The sequence below is a fragment of the Lissotriton vulgaris genome, chromosome 1_1 (assembly GCF_964263255.1).
Source record: "Lissotriton vulgaris chromosome 1_1, aLisVul1.2, whole genome shotgun sequence".
Classification (NCBI taxonomy): Eukaryota; Metazoa; Chordata; class Amphibia; order Caudata; family Salamandridae; genus Lissotriton; species Lissotriton vulgaris.
Window position 1 is genome coordinate 1,519,604,132 of NC_141685.1, and position 14,088 is coordinate 1,519,618,219.

The 14,088-nt window shown below is 45.3% G+C and overlaps 1 long non-coding RNA gene across 1 annotated transcript; it reads right to left on the reverse strand.

Annotated features, from left to right (window-relative positions):
- Window positions 1-575: 575 nt before the first annotated feature.
- Window positions 576-2,182, reverse strand: LOC147750751 (uncharacterized). Its single transcript, XR_015299825.1, has 4 exons — window positions 2,103-2,182; window positions 1,581-1,679; window positions 1,328-1,471; window positions 576-790 (listed from the first exon to the last, which is right to left on the reverse strand). It is a non-coding gene; the product is annotated as an uncharacterized LOC147750751 (long non-coding RNA).
- Between the last annotated feature and the right edge of the window lie 11,906 nt (window positions 2,183-14,088).

Here is a 14,088-nt window from a genome sequence, read left to right on the forward strand (position 1 = left end):
AATACAACCTTTCTCTAGCTATCGAGGAAACTGAAAAACACATGCAGAGGAAAAAGAGACAGTATAAATGAAATAAAGATGGTGGATCCTAACATTACGCTGCACCAGTAGGCAGACACTAAGATATGAACAGGGAGAAATAGGAATGGTGCGACAAGGAAACACAGAATCAGCGAGACAAGGCACAGTGAAAACTAGGGCACAGAAATGCAGGACACAAGGGGCATGAAGGTCTTGCTATTGTCATCAAGGTGGAATTGATGTTTTACCTTCTATTTGGAGCGTCATTTATCTTCGATTAAAACTAAATGTATTTGTAGGGAATCCAACAATATGAATATTTTATTTTATTTCCTTTTCACAATTTGGACAATAACCTTTTTGATTCCACACAATGTAAATAACTTGCATCTAACCCAAATTATGTGAAGTGTTGTGTGCTAACATTAAACAGGAAAATGCAGCATAATTGACATGCATGGTTTATGGTCCTCTTTATTCAACTTTGAGGCCTTTCATAAAAGAAAAAAAACTGGCCATGTGCATAGTAAATACAAATTATGAGGTAAGAATCGTAAAAGATTTGTTGCTTTATTGAAACCTTTTTACACATATGTGGAGAGGCAACGTGTACAATGCAAATTTTAGCTTCAAATTCTGTGCATATAATAAAAAGCGGATGACAGGAGTGATGAATCTCCAAAACAGATGGCGTAGTTTTCAAATGCTTTTTTTCGGTTTCATATAATCCACAGCCTATGCGTTTCACCCAACACGGGCTTCTTCAGGGCTGTAAACAATATATATACAGTATAAGAGAACATGTAGTTCACACATATAATACATATTATAAAAATACATTACTATTACAATTTTATTTACATATATACAGTTTAAAAAACAAAGGTGAAAAAAGAGACTAACACACTAAATACAAATCTGAAAGACATGTATTTTGTATAAAGATATTCTAGTGTACTAATTTTCACGTCACCTTATTGGTGTTACGTGTGTTCCTAGACATTTATGGTTCGCAGCAACTATCCTAGATCCTGACCAGAGGTCTCTATGTAGAATTAGCATCAGTTAGTAGTTTTCTAGTTTGGAAGAGAGAGGTAACCAAAATCATTCACGAGCTTGGATGACACATTTAACCGAAAGATCAAAGGGGAGGAGGAGGGGGGAGGGGCGGAAGGGCACGATGCTGCACCTCTGTGATGGCCTTATTATCGGGGCGGTTTTTAACTGCAAAGTGCTGAATAAGCAATATAAGCCTTTTTTTTTACAGACAAACATAAGGAAAAAGGATGGTATTGTATGAGTGTACCTTGTTTGTATGTCTTGGAACTGAGACTTGATTAATCAAAAAGAGGAATCCTCACTGTTTTTCCAATCCTGGAAAGGCGAATGTATCCTGGACCATTCGGTCACCCACTTGCTTGTTTGGTAGGATTTATTATTAGAAATGTTTCTGAAATTACATTATGCCACAATGCTTATATACAATATTTTAGAGTTTCTACAAGGCAAAAGAAAACCCTGCTATTCTTATTCTAGAAAAGGCACACATGAACGCTTACCCCTTCTATATCCCGGGTGTCCTTACTTCTTGGATCAAAACAATAACTGTAACCGCAGCAGTGTCGCTGTCATATGCCGATTTAGGCACAGAGGGTTATCTGTGATATTTAAAACACAAGCGAAAGTTTAGCTTGTTCGGCTCGTCATGCTGCAGGCAAGTAGTCCCCACATTCCATATGTCACTAAGCGCAGCCTGCCCATTCAATATTTTAGTCTTCATACAACTTCTATCCACATTGTTCAGTTTCTGGTGTATATCTACAGAAAAACAGAATCGTTCCTTCCACTGAGACTCCCTTTAGTGGAAAAACGCACTGCCACCCTCTACCACCCCGCCCTTGGAAGGAAGACAACGTTAGAATTCTCCCTGAGTTAATCCCTAAAGCAAGGACAAACAGACCGACAGAACCGGCCCCACAAAACGACAAAAACCCACGAGGGATCTGTAATACTGTCTGTGAAGTAAAGAAGCCTGTCACCAACTGACGGGCTGACAAACGTCTGACCACAAAACGCCTCACCTCTTCTAGCGAAGCCTTCCTTCTCGCTTCCTCGTCTCGGAAAAAGTATGAAGAGGCAGAGGTTAACGAGACCCTTGTTTTTATACAGTGTTTAAACAATCAAACCCAGACACCTGTCTGTGTCTAATCTCTAGACTCACTGTGTTCTCTGGAAACTGTGCACCGGATTTGGAAAAAGCGGAGGTGAGCCGGTCGGCAATATCCACAAAAAAACGCTGTGTATTCACACGTATTTTCAAGAGGATCAGAGGTACAAAACAGGTTATGTTAGTGTTAGTGATAGTTCATTTGTTTTTTCAGAAGCCTCCATTATTACAATTATTTTATTAAAAAATGTAAGCGGAGCATACAGCTGACACGAACCCGGTATATTTTAGCTTCGGTATCTTGTGCCTCTGCCAGTGATGCTACTCGAATATCGTGTTATAGCCTGTGTTACACAGTGTTATCCGGATAAAGTATTATAAAACTATATTGTTAAATGTGTCCTATTGCAGGCGCGAACCCCGTGTATCTGGGGTTCATAGATTGAATCATGTAGCAGTAGCGCTACTCATACAGTGAGTCTTTTTCGATTGAAGATGTGTCTATCACTCTCCTCCTGGAAGCCCATAAAACGTCCCTCGTAGTGCATTACAGACATATTCATTAGGAAAAATTATGTCTTCTTAGATATATAAAAATCTGTATGTATAGACAGTCGAAACCGGGGATAATGGCAACAAACATAATTGATAGCAAGTCCCCGCCTTTGTGATACACGTCTTCATTAGGGGTGCTCTCCCTTGCATAATCCGTTGGTTAGAGATTATTACTATTTATGGCCGCAGAGTAAGTTAGTAAATTTATATCTCGTCCGCATCCCTAGAACTATCCTGCCATATTGTAGCGAGTGAACTGAGACAAAAGGGGGGGGGGGCTAATAATGCAATGAATTGGGTGATATCAGTGATCAGAGACCTTTACCAGGTCCTATAGTATCGTTTCCCTGATCTGCTGAGTATTGAGGCTAAATGCCCCTGTGATCTAGTGACCCAGGCATAGGAGAAAAAACAGAGATTCTGGCGAAAAGTATAATACGGTACCTCGCTCTTCCAACAGCATGCTACAAGCGTTGATATTCAGCCAATACAAAGACCGGGCAAGAAATTATTGGCTTATATTCAAATAAAATTGTAATTGTAATGTATTTTTATAATATGTATTATATGTGTGAACTACATGTTCTCTTATACTGTATATATATTGTTTACAGCCCTGAAGAAGCCTGTGTTGGGCAAAACGCGTAGGCTGTGGATTATATGAAACCGAATAAAAGCATTTGAAAACTACGCCATTTGTTTTGGAGATTCATCACTCTTGTCATCCGCTTTTTATTATATGCACAGAATTTGAAGCTAAAATTTGCATTGTACACGCTGCCTCTCCACATATGTGTAAAAAAGTTCTGATGTATAGTTAAGACCAACATAGGTGGCTGGTTTTAGGAGGTGGGCAATAGTCTGTATTGTAGCTGGAACCAAGGAGCGTTTTTTTTAAACTGAAAGGTAGTGCGGCAATAATCCCTGCCACCAGGTTCTGCGTTGTATTTATTGAAACCTTTCCCAGATCATTGACAGATTATTGAGAATAGCATATTTTGTAAGTTATCAACGAACTAAGGTGACAATCTGCATCTCAAATATGAAGAACAGAATCTGAAAACCAGCATTTGTATGAATTCCATGAGCAGAATCCAAGGGCAGTGGCTGGTATACCCGGAACGAGGTAAGAACAGAGCATATTGAGAAGGACAGCACACAAGGGCAAAAGCACCCGAAACTAGAAGAAGGCGAGTCAACAAATTGACAGGGAGAGGCGAGCAAAAGCCAGTTGGCTCTAATAACCCATTCACGAGTTGAACCCTGAAAATAATTGCCTTATAAATCGTACAACGAACATTATACTATGATAAGTGGGTAATTCATATTCCCCGAGACAAGTTGATTTCTGTCAGGGGATTGTGGGGCATATTTACAAAACAATTGGCATAGGGCAGCCCAGCAAGTCTTTTTGCAGTGCTACCCTATGACAATTTGAAAGGGCAGAAACACACAGTATTTACAAGACGCAGTGCATTCCTGTCCTTTTAGCACACAATTATGTGCCTAATGCCAATGCAGGCACCCTTGCACCATGGTGCAAATGTGTCTGCACTGTCGGCAGGGTTGTTTTTGTGCAGGAAGGACCACCAATCCATGGAGGCGTTTCCCTCGTTCCATGTGGTTGTATGATTGTACATCGTAATTTATTACCACGCATGGCAGAAGAACAACGCATACTTTACTACGCATGAGCCACTACCACGCTGACATTTACCACACAGCTATCTATCACGCTGCTTTTTACCACGCTTCTTATTATTGCTGAAATGAATCGAAACACATAAAACGGCCCATTCCTCACGTTCCATTGTGGTTACCATATTCCTTTTCTTAAACTGACCAATGCCACGTAAGTAATGTTTACGCTTGTCTCTTGTCACTTTCTGTGACCTTTAAAACATTTTCCACAAGCAAGATGGCAGTAATACCTTTCAAAGAAGGTCACTAGCCATTTTCAAACTGCAATTTAAAATATACTTTTAGTCACTTTTTGTCTTAGTTTTTTCAATAGATCTCGAAGCATATATTGTTTATAATTATGTTTGACCCACCTAAAAACATATCTAAAGGCCCGTCCACCATTTTGACATCAGTGGTTCGCCGCCATCTAAAGAGATCATACTGTTGTCTTTGACTGGAGAAAACAATTTCACATTTGAAGCAACACTGCCAACTAGTGACTGAAGTAAGTATATTGATTTAACTGTAAGAATCAATCAATCAATCATTGGATTTGTAAAGCGCACTACTTACCCGTGAGGGTCTGAAGGCGCTGAGGGGAGGGGGTGCTGCTACTGCTCGAAGAGCCAAGTCTTGAGGAGCTTCCTGAAGGTGAGCAGGTCCTGGGTCCACCGCAGATGGGTGGTGTAGGTGTTCCAGGTCTTGGCGGCGAGGAAGGAGAAGGATCTGCCGCCGGAGGTTGTTCGTTGGATGCGCGGAACGGTGGCGAGGGCGAGGCTGGCGGAGCGGAGTTGATGTGCGGGGGTGTGGAAGTTGAGTCTGTTGTTCAGGTAGGCTGGTCCGGTGTTGTGGAGTGCTTTGTGTGGGTGGGTGAGGAGCTTGAAGGTGATCCTCTTGTATGATGGGGAGCCAGTGCAGGTCTCTTAGGTGGGAGGTGATGCGGCTGCATCGAGAGATGTTGAGGATCAGGCGGGCAGAGGTGTTCTGGATGTGTTGCAGCTGTTGTAGGTGTTTGGTCGGGATTCCTGCATAGAGTGCGTTGCCGTAGTCCAGCCTGCTGCTGACGAAGGCTTGGGTCACCGTTCTTCTGGTTTCGGTCAGGATCCACTTGTAGTTCCTGCGAAGCAGCCGGAGGGTGTTGTAGCAGGAGGAGGAGACGGCGTTGACCTGCTTCGACATGGAGAGGGAGGAGTCGAGGATGAATCCTAGGTTGCGTGCGTGGTCTGTGGGTGTCGGAGCCGTTCCCAGTGTGGTCAGTCACCAGGAGTCATCCCAGGCAGAGGGGGTGGGGCCGAGGATGAGGACTTCCGTCTTGTCCGAGTTCATTTTCAGGCGGCTGCTCCTCATCCACTCGGCGATGGCCTTCATTCCCTCATGGAGGTTGGTTTTGGGGGGTTGTGTGTCCTTGGGGAGGGAGAGGATGAGCTGGGTGTCGTCGGCGTAGGAGATGATGTTCAGGTCGTGCTGGCGGGCCACTTGTGCGAGGGGGGCCATGTAGACGTTGAACAGGGTCGGGCTGAGGGATGAGCCCTGGGGTACACCGCAGATTACGTCAGTGGCTTCGGATCGGAAGGGTGGGAGGCGGACTCTCTGGGTTCTGCCGGAGAGGAAGGACGTGGTCCAGTCTAGGGCCTTCTTCTGGATTCCGGCTTCTTGGAGGCGTGATCTTAGTGTGTGGTGGCAGACAGTGTCGAAGGCGGCTGACAAGTCCAGGAGGATGAGGGCTGAAGTTTCGCGGTTGTCTAGTTGGCGCCGGATGTCATCTGTGGCGGCGATGAGGGCTGTCTCAGTGCTGTGGTTTCGTCTGAATCTGGACTGGGATGGGTCTAGGATGTTGTTGTCCTTGAGGTGGCCGGGCAGCTGTATGTTGGCGATTTTCTCGATGACCTTTGCCAGGAAACGGAGCAGGGAGATGGGCCGGAAGTTCTTGAGGTCCTTGGGGTCCGCCTTGGGCTTCTTGAGGAGGGCGTTGATTTTGGCATGCTTCCAGCTTTCCAGGAATGTCGCTGTGCCGAAGGAAATGTTGATGACCTTCCGTAGTTGGGGTGCGATGGTTGCGTCTGCTTTGTTGAAAACATGGTGCAGGCAGGGGTCAGACGGGGATCCTGAGTGGATGGAGTTCATGACCTTGCATGTCTCGACGTCGTTGACGTGGGACCAGGAGGTCAACTGGTTGGTGCAGGTGGCGTTCGGGGTGGGGTCTGTCGTGGTGGGTGCATACGGGGTGTTGAAGCTGTGGTGGATGTCGGCAATCTTGCGATGGAAGAAGGTGGCCAGTGAGTCGCACAGATCTTGCGAGGGCGGGATGTCATTGTTGTTGGCGCTGGGGTTGGAGAGTTCCTTCACTATGTTGAAAAGCTCTTTGTTGTTGTGTGCGTTGTTGTCCAGGCGGGCTTTGAAGGAAGATCTCTTGGCTGTTCTGATGAGGTGGTGATGTCTGCGGATGGCGTCCTTGTGGGCTGCATGGCTGTCTGGTGTGCGGTCGTGGAGCCATTTCTTCTCCAGCTACCGGCATGTACGTTTGGAGGTCTGGAGTTCTTCGGTGAACCAGGCGGCTTTCCTGCTGGGGTGGTAGAAGGAGGGTTTCTTGAGCGGGGCGAGAGTGTTGGCGCAGTCGTTGATCCACTGTCTGACGTTACGGGCGGTGTCGTCTGGGTTAGTGGGTGGGTTCTGGGCGAGGGTGGAGGTCAGCTGGTCCTCAGTGACTTTGCTCCAGCAGCAGCGAGGCAGCTGTTGGGTGCGGTGGTGCGTGGTTGGTTGGTTTCTTGCAGGTGAAGTAGATGCAGCGGTCGTCGGTCCAGTGGAGTTTGGTGGTGTTGTTGAAGGCAACATGGGTGCTTGTAGAGTAGACAGGGTCAAGCGTGTGGCCGGCGGCGTGGGTGGGTTCGGTGACGAGTTGTCGGAGGCCGAGGTTGTCGATCAGGGTGGCGGAGTTTGCGTCATTGCTGTCCTCGAGGTGGAAGTTCAGGTCGTCGAGGAGGATGTAGTCCGTGGAGGTGAGTGCGTGGGTGCTGGTGAGGTCGGCGATGGAGTCGCTGAACAGGGCCCGGGGGTCTGTAGACGAGTGTTTCTCTGAGGGTGGTGTTGGGATCGTTGTGGATCCGGAAGTGGAGGTGTTCGGCGGAGTTGAGGGAGTCGTCTGCGAGGGTGTGGACCTGGAGGGTGGACTTGTGTACGATGGCTATTCCTCCTCCGATTCTGTTGGTGCGGTGTCTGCAGGAGATCTTGTAGCCGTCTTTGATGGCTATGGCGATGTCCAGTGCCGAGGAGTCGTTCCACCAGGTCTCAGTCAGGAAGGCAACATCTGGGGCGGAGGTGTCGAGCAGGTCTCAGAGCTCGACGGGCTGTTTGCATGCAGAGCGGGTGTTGAGGAGGATGCATCGAAGGTGGTTGGGTCCGGTCCTTGGGGGCTTGGTGGTTCTGTCGCAGGTGAAGTTGCAGGTGTGGCAGAAGAAGGGTCCGTAGGTGCGCCTGAAAGCAGCTGTGGTCTCGCCCGGTGTTGAGAGCGTGGAGGGTGTTGGCGTTTTATTGGAGTCTGGCATTGTGGAGTGCGTGGGGTCCAGGGGTCTTGGCGCTGGGCGCGGTCCGGGCGTGGACTTCGGGGTGCAGTCGGCTCGCCCGCTGCGTGCGTCCGCTGCGCGTTCTAGTAGCGGCCGCCATTTAAGGAGTGGAGGGAGGGAGGACCAGCTGGTAGGCGGGAGCGGGTGGCAGGGGGCGTGGCCTCAGGGGCCGTGGCGAAAGGAATAACGGGAAAACAGACTGCTGGTGGAGCTGTCCGGCAGCAGGGGGGTGACCTGACCTGCAAGCAGGTTCAGAGGTCACTCCTGTTGTCGGGCAGCGGCCGCCATTTAAGGAGGTGAGGGAGGGAGGAGCAGCTGGGAGGCGGGAGCAGGGCGGCGTGGGGGCATGGCCTCAGGGGCAGCGGCGAAAGGTATAGTGGGAAAAACAGCAAGGGGTGGTGAAGCGAGCGGAGCGCAACAGGGGCAAAAAAACAGGCACACAAAGAATGCAAGTATAGAACCAGAAAGGAAGCAAGCGCAGTAAAGGCACACAGAAAAAGCAGAATACAGAGCAGGAAGGAGACAAAGCAGAGCACGGGCCTGACCCAGGTCACGGTGGTGATCGGGCAGGCAGCGGGCGCGAACTCGCGCACTGGAACAGGAGCGGCACTGGGCTGGTGGAGCTGTCCAGCAGCAGGGGGGTGACCTGACCTGCAAGCAGGGTCAGAGGTCACTCTGACCCTAAGAAGCATTAACAAGAAACAATTGTATATTCCCTGTAACGTATTTTAACAAAATAATTTCTTATTTATACATTTCAGGACTTTTGACTATAAAGGGGCAAGTTCATAAAAAGAACAGTTATCAACAGATTAGAGGGACAAGGTAATGTTTTTAGGCATTATTGTATTAAATTGTATTAAATTGTATTAATAGTGCAATGTAAAAAATATTTGTTAACCTTAAAAACCGTACTTTGGAATACATTTTCACAACTTAAGTGTGGAACGTATGATATACATGAACATGTAGCAGAGGATGTGAAGATGCCAAATTAATAAATGTTGTCAGTGAGCATGGGGCAACATTTTACTTGTAATACAAAAAGGCAACAGACAATTTTTTCTGGGAAAAAAGTGTATTCAGTCTCCTCTCAAAGTTTTCTCACAGTAAGAGCATATCAGAGAATGGTTGGTTGTCTTTTAAATAATACCATTTATTTAATTTATATTCAACAGTAACTGAGAGGCAGTGATAGAATTTTTATCTGAGGAGGGTACTTCCCTCAGAAAGTGTTGGTCAGTGTCTGGGATACAGATTTTATATTCTTACTCCGCCGGGTACTTACTTCAGGGAAGGTGTTGGTCAGTGTCTGGAGTCCAGAATTTATATTCCTACTCTGCAGGGTATTTACCTCAGGGAAGGTGTTGGTCAGTGTCTGGGGTCCAGAATTCATATTCTTACTCCACTTGGTACTTTACCTCAGGGAAGGTGTTGATCAGTGTCTGGGATTCAGAATTTATATTCTTACTCCGCAGGGTACTTACCTCAGGGAAGGTGTTGGTCAGTGTCTGTGGTCCAGAATTTAAATTCTTACTCTGCCGGGTACTTACCTCAGGGAAGGTGTTGGTCCATGTCTGTGGTCCAGAATTTATATTCTTACTCAGGAGGGTACTTACCTAAGGGAAGGTTGAGGGAAAAGGAAGTAAAACCTGAAACATCAGTTGCTAAGAAAAACAACGAATCTTCAGGTACAAAAGATACAATCTTATATTTTTCCTTAACAACATTTTTAATTTCAGCAGGAGCAACCATCTAAATCTGATGATTTTTAAACATTAAGGGTTTCTAAAGTAATATCGAAAATGTTGAAATTGTTAAACTAACTTAAAAATTGTTTGTTTTAATTTGCAGGTTAACCTCAGGGAAGGTGTTGGTCAGTGTCTGAAGTCCAGAATTTAGATTCTTAAACCGCAGGTTACTTACCTCAGGGAAGGTGTTGGTCAGTGTCTGTGGTCCAGAATTTATATTCTTACTCCGCAGGGTACTTACCTCAGGGAAGGTGTTGGTCAGTGTCTGTGGTCCAGAATTTAAATTCTTACTCCGCCGGGTACTTACCTCAGGGAAGGTGTTGGTCAGTGACTGGGGTACAGGTTTTATATTCTTACTCCACCAGGTACTTACCTCAGGGAAGGTGTTGGTCCATGTATGGGGTCCAGAATTTATATTCTTACTCAGGAGGGTACTTACCTAAGGCCTCAGGGAAGGTGTTGGTCAGTGTCTGTGGTCCAGAATTTATATTCGTAGTCTGCTGGGTACTTACCTCAGGGAAGGTGTTGGTCAGTGTCTGGGTCCAGATTTTATAGTCTCACTCCACCGGGCACTTACCTCAGGATAGGTGTTGGTCAGTGTCTGGGGTCTAAAAATACTTGTGAAAACAAAACTACATCTCCAAAGAACTAAGAAATGCCAACCTCAGGTACAAGGGCAAACATTTCACTTGTCTACTAAAAAAGTACAATAATTAACTTTTCAATTTCAGGAAAATAAAACTGTCGATAAATAGTTCTGCACATTTAAAATGTATTGGTTAAACTTTCTCCTGCCTCTTTTCTATTTCTAAATTAACCTTTTTTTTACAGTTCTTTTATGGAACCATAAATCTTTTGTAAAAACACAACAGTAGCTTCTTAAAATTCACACTCACTTTTCCGCATCCTTTTTTTACAGAATCATCCACAGTAGATTCCAGTCGTCGAGCAAGTTACTTACAATCAAAGCGGGGTAACAGGTTATTGAAATTTGGTGGCTACATTTACTGCAAAGAAAGATTAACTGAGCCCAGGAGTCATTGGAGGTGAGTAGAATATTTCTCATCGCATTGCAAAGGCACAGCGGTTACTCTGGCTGACAAAGTGGAGAGGTCCACAGAGTATAACCACTCTGCCTCTGCAATGAAGATAGAAGTTAGGGAAAATCTACAGCAGTTAACATTTTGGCTGCCACCTCCAATGAACCCAGTGGCTCAGTTTTAAGGGAAGTTGCACAAAACATCCCCATGCATGTTGCCAGTAATCTGTTCACAATCCCTAATTTAAGGCGCATGATCCAAAGATCAAAACATGCCATCAATCCATATGCAATAAGACCACAAATTTCCCAGAAATTAACATCCCCCCAGAACTGACTGTCACTTTAACTAACAAAACTTTTCTACATGATAATGAAAACCCTCTAAAACGTATTCTAATCTTCTCTACAGCACGTAATTTGGTCACCCTTGAAAATACTGAAATTTGGATGATGGATGGCACTTTTAAGTCTACACCCCATACTTTTACCCACATTTATATACTATTCATGGCAATCTTACCAACACAACGGTCCCCTTAGTATTTGGTTTGCTGCCTGACAGACAATCTTCCACTTGCACTGAGTTATAAAATGCAAAACTCTGAACAAAAGTCCTAGGAATGTAATTGATTTTGAGATACAAATGTTGAATACTATTTCAAAACTGTATCCTGAAACCCAAATTCAAGGATGTTTTTTTCACTTTTCCCCAGGCGTATTGGACTAAAATCCAGAAAACATCCTTAGCAGATTATGTGTCAGTCAGCAAACTTCAATATGAACTTAAAAAACAAACTGCTTTGTGTTTTGTTCCTCCTGAATGTGTAGATGACTTCTACACTGCAATTGTTCAATCAGATTATTTTACAGCAAATGATGAGAAATTGGCACCTCTTTTAAATTATTTTGAGGGAACCTGGATTGGCCATCTGAGCAGGTCAGGTCGCAGGGGGAAGCCAAGGTTCCCCGTGAGTGGTGGAACTGCTACTTAACGTGCTTAGAAGGAGGAGCAAAGACAAAAATTCCATTGAAGGATGGCATAACTCTTTTAATAAATCAGTTGGTAAGAGTCATCCAAACTTTTATAATTTCTTGGAAATTAAAAAAAAAGAGCAAAGTTTCCAAGAAATGAGGATGGCTCAGTCACTTTCAGGTACTCTAAGTCCTCGAGTGTCACGACATAGCAAAGAGATGTGTGAAAGGCTTCAATCAAAAATTCAACAATTTTCATTAATGGGCATGTTTGACTTTCTTGAAAGTGTTGCTTATATTCTTCATTTCTAGCTAACATTATCAGCAGCCGATGCTATATTGATCGAGATACAGATCACTGAATCTAAGATCAAAACTACCCTCTCAGATAAAATCTTTCGGAAGAAAAAAGAGGAGTCTGATAAGAGTAACAGCGACTACAAAGACCATATCCTTTTCACTAAAATGGAAAAGTTCAAGAAGGACTTGGATAAATTCAAATTTGAACGAGTATATCCTTACACTAGCGATTCTTATGTTCCGCCAGTGTATAACTCCAATAGTCGCAAAACAAGCTCCAACTATGGTACTTCTGACTCAGATGGTAGCACCACGGGTAGTGACTCTGGCAGTGACAATTCATCCAGACCAAACAGAGGACGGGGTAGAAGAAACTTCAATCAGTTCTGGCGAGGTAACCAACATAATCAGGGCCCACAACAGTGGTGGCCACCAAACCCTTGGCAATATGGGGCTCCTGGTTTTCCTCCCAATCAACAGAATCCCTTTCAACCTCCTATGGGTCCCTTCCCTCCCAACTTTCCACCAGCCTTTCCAACCAACTTTAATGGGCAGCCTTTTTTAGGGTATGGCCACGGCAGGTCACGGGGCAGGAGGAGAGGCCAATCCACAGCCAAAACACCGGCACAACCACAAGTGCAATTCAACTCTCCGCCAACAACGAGCTCGACTCGGAACTTACGGAGCACCACGGCCAGGAACAAAGAACAAACCCCCACGGAGATAGCATCGTGATCAATCTTAGTAGCCGCTCTCTGACTCAGATTGAGTTAACGGCTCTCAACAGAGGACTGGGTTTCGTTCCTACATACAGAAATGAACATTTTGAAACTCGTGTTGAACTGGCCAAGTTCATCAGAAAGGTGCGATTACACTTTTTCTTTTTGGACAAAGAGAAACTGGACCAAGAAGAATCAATGGCTAATACTGGACTGAGACCCAAATCAACTTTTAATCCACCAACTCATCTTATGCCAGCTAATGTCTTGGCCTTTGAACAGGCTATTGAAAGGGACATCGATGAGCTCTTCAAACACGAAAGGAAAACGTTTTGTAATTTACCTAAAGCTGAGCACCAGGCTCTTAAATCTTTATCAGTCGACAAATCCATAACGATAAAGCCAGCCGATAAGGGAGGAGCTATCGTCATCTTAGACACTGATACATACAGGGCCGAATGCCTTCGGCAACTTAGCGATGTCAGATCGTATCGCCTATTGGACCAAGACCCCACACCAGATCTTCAGAGGACGATTCGCGACATGACAGAAGAGGCACTTAACGAAGGATGGGTGACTGAGCCAGAGGCCAGGTTCCTTAATACTGAACACCCTGTGACTCCTTACTTTTACATACTACCTAAAGTACATAAGGAGAAACGCCCACCACCAGGCAGACCCATCATATCGGGCATCGGGTCCGTTCTGGAACCCTTATCTACGTTTGTTGACCACTTTTTACGCCCCATGGTCCAAACTATGCCAACTTACCTCAAGGATACCACCGACGTCCTACGCTTACTACCTGACCTCAATTTTAACATCGATACTGACCTTTTGGTCTCGTTTGATGTAGAGGCATTATACACCTCAATACCCCAGGACGAAACCCTCGAGGTCATCCATTCCCTACTTGACACCACTGAGAGAGATACCATCACTCCAGTACATTTCATTATGGCTTGTGCCACCTTAGCCATGAAGAGGAACTTCTTCAAGTTCGAAGACAACATCTATTTACAAGTGTCTGGAACCAGCATGGGGAGCGTTTATGCCCCCAGCCTGGCAAACCTTTACGTACACTACTTCGAACAACGGTTTGTCCTCAATGAGTCCAACCCATATCGTGAACATATAAGAACATGGAGACGATATATTGATGATATTTTGGTGGTGTGGCGGGGCTCCAGAGAAAGTTGTCAAGACTTTCTGGGTTGGCTCAATAGCAGAAATGCTTTTTTACGTTTCACGGTTGAGATAGGCGAAAACCAGCTAGCATTTCTTGACCTGATGATCAAGGCCACACCCACGGGTTTAC